The sequence below is a fragment of the Arachis ipaensis genome, chromosome B05 (assembly GCF_000816755.2).
Source record: "Arachis ipaensis cultivar K30076 chromosome B05, Araip1.1, whole genome shotgun sequence".
Taxonomy (NCBI): Eukaryota; Viridiplantae; Streptophyta; class Magnoliopsida; order Fabales; family Fabaceae; genus Arachis; species Arachis ipaensis.
This window is the reverse complement of record NC_029789.2, coordinates 6,105,446-6,108,752: the sequence shown is the minus strand read 5'-3', so window position 1 is coordinate 6,108,752 and position 3,307 is coordinate 6,105,446.

The window sequence follows — 3,307 nt, the reverse complement described above, 5'->3', positions numbered from 1 at the left end:
CCGTGTGTGAATTATAGATAGAAAAACTATGAGGTGGCAGCCTAAAGTATTTTACAGTAATTTTCTCATTCTCATTATCCCATATGATATATATGTCACAAATAGCACTACAAGCTAAGCAAAGAAAATTTAAATACATTTTGTCAAACATTTTTATTAAATAAATTAAATTCGAAACCATTTTTTTTACGGGACTTTGTTTACTAATTGAATCTTCATTTGTCAAGTTTAATTAAATATAGTCGCGCATACCTTGACTTTTAGGCTACATCTAAAAAGAGAAACTAAAATTGAGAGACTGAGACCGAGAGATTAAGATTGAGAGATAAAAACTAAAAGATTGAGACTAAATTAAGTTTCTGTATTGTATTTAGTATAAAAATATAAAATGAATTAGATTGAGTTGTTCAGTATTATATTTAATTTAAAATAAATATAAAAATTAAAAAATAAATTTAAATTTTAAAAATTAAATGAAGATATTTTTAATAAAAAAATATTATTAAAATTTCAATTTCCGTCTCCAAAATTTTAATTTTCTGTATCCTTACTTTTTAGAGATACTAAAAAAATTGAAATTATTTTAATTTTTTGTATTCTCACTTTTCAAATTTTAAAAATAAAAAATTTTTAACTATTAAATATAATACTAAATCTCAATACCTCAATTTTAATCTCAGTTTCGTTAACCAAATGCTACCTTTAGCATGGGCTATATAGACGCCCATAAAACAATAATTTTCAGTGGTTGGAACTTGGAAACCAAGCAATACACTATATATAGTTATATAGTTTTTATTCTTCAGCGGAATGCATGATAGCTATTCTAATTTCTTAATGCATTTGTCTTCTTGCTGTTTGTTAGGAATGTTAATTAAAAGAGGTATTTAATTTAATTTTTTTATGGACTACGACAGATACGCAACAGAAGTATATATGTATATATATTCCACGAGACGTTAGCAATGAGATAACATATCTTAAATTAAAGATTACTAATAATATTCTGCTTCGACTGGCCCTTTTAGATAATCTACCCACGAATTTAGTTGCATTTTTTTTAACCAAAAATAGAATACTCAAACCTGCAACCTCTTAATTGAGTATGAGGAGATTATGCTATTTGAGATATAACTCATTGGCACGAATTTAGTTGCACTTAATTAATAATCTCAGACATATATTATATAAAAAAAACAAAACAAAACATGTGATTTCTTTATTATACATGTATGTGTAAATAATAATTGAGAAACTTTAGGCTAAATCAGCATAAAAATAAGTAAAACTATATTAATAATTTGAATTATTTCAATTTAATTAAAATTAATATTTTAATTATAATAAAATTATTTTATAATTAAATTAATATTTAAAATAAGTAATTATATGATATTTTTTTTTTCAAATCATTCTTTCTGAAAAAAAAAATACTTTTTTGTCGTAATAACTTTAAACATTCTCTCACTCCTCACTTCTTTGATTTTTTTGTAATTTTATCGTCCTTCCAAGTATTACTGGTCATCGTGACAAGTAATACCAACATCATAAATGTATATACATTAAAGAACTTTTTATTGATTTGGTTAGATTGATCCTGTGAGACCTTTCACTTGTTGATAGCAATTTAGACATTCTATAATAATTTTCATGATGTATACTAATTTTCGTCCATACATTTGTACATAAATTATAGTTAATCGAAAATATATTTATTAATTATCTCTTTCTATTTTATTGACGGTTTAATTTACGAAATAAGCAATATAATTTATAAAGACAACGATAATATCGGCGTTACTTGTTACGGTGGTGGCAGTGAAAGAATAGAAATTTTTTTTCAGAAAAAAAATAATTTGACAAAAAGGTTTAGTTATTAATATTTTAAGAAATTATATAATCACTTATTTTAAATAATAACTTAATTACAAAATAATATTATTATGATTAAGATAATAATGCTAATTAAATTGAACTAACTAAAGTTATTACTTATTAGTATAGTCGATAATTAGATTAAGATATCATTTAATTAAAAATTAACATATCATAAATATTAAGTTACATATTATTTTAAAAAAGATAAGATAAAATTCACCATAAAAATAACATAGTCTATATTATTTTCTGATTTCTAATGTCGCCGAGTTCAATCTTCTCATATAACCGAAAACTATTAAGTGAGAAAAGTTAGGCTTTTAGTCCACGATATTTTAGTTGTTGGTGATATACTAGTATGATTGAAACCAAACACGTATTTGATTATATATTTATATTATATAATTGGATACAATTATTTTTGACAACTATATGAAATAATAATTATTAAAAAAAATTAAAGAAAAGTTTATGAGTGCATAAATTATAAATATTACATTGGTCATCTTTTAACTTTTTAAAAATATTTTGTATAATTATTATCTGTTTCAACTGTTTATAATTTATAGTGTTGCTAATTAATTTGCTTACATGCACGTCGGTGCATAAGATGATTAACTATGAACAATTACTGATCATTACTATTTCAAGAAAAAAAAATCCTTTAACAATGGTGGTTTGAAAGTGGGATCAGCAGCTAGGTAGGTTTTTAAAGTTGACAAATCAACTATCAATATCAAATCACTTCAGAAAGATTATGCGAGAAAAGTAAAATCAATAATTAAACGATAGAAAAGCCTAGAGAAGCTTTGCGTACCAAAAAATAAGAAATTATAAAGTCAAGATTAAATATTGGTAATTTGATTCAAGTTGCAACAACTCCTTGTGAGCTGTGAAAACAATAATTCAAAATATTAAGTTGGCCTCGTTTGACCTATAGGTAGAATTTGTTGCAGTAAGCGCTTGGTCTCATATAAATTGAAACTTTAAGACAATGATAGAGTTGAGTAAACTTTAAAATAATTGGTAGAAATAAATAAATAATTGTTGCTGTTTAATTATACACTGTTAAAACAACTGAAAATACATATATAAACATAGTTATTATCTATGAAAGATAGGCTCGAGACAATCATTGTCGCTACGAAAATTATATTAACGTGTTTCATACTTGTTCTTTTTTATGGTATGATGAGGCTTAATATATATATATACCTCTTTAATTTGTAGCTAATCTGTTTATGTTGATCGAAATAACTTCATAGTAACCCAATAAAAACAGGTAGACCACGTTATTTAATTAATTTATATGACTGATTTGTCTATAGTCGCGAGATATTAAAATAAGAACACAGATATATAAAATCGTATTTAACTGATAGAATTGAATTAATATATTTTATGTTTATTTAGACAGATAGACATAGAC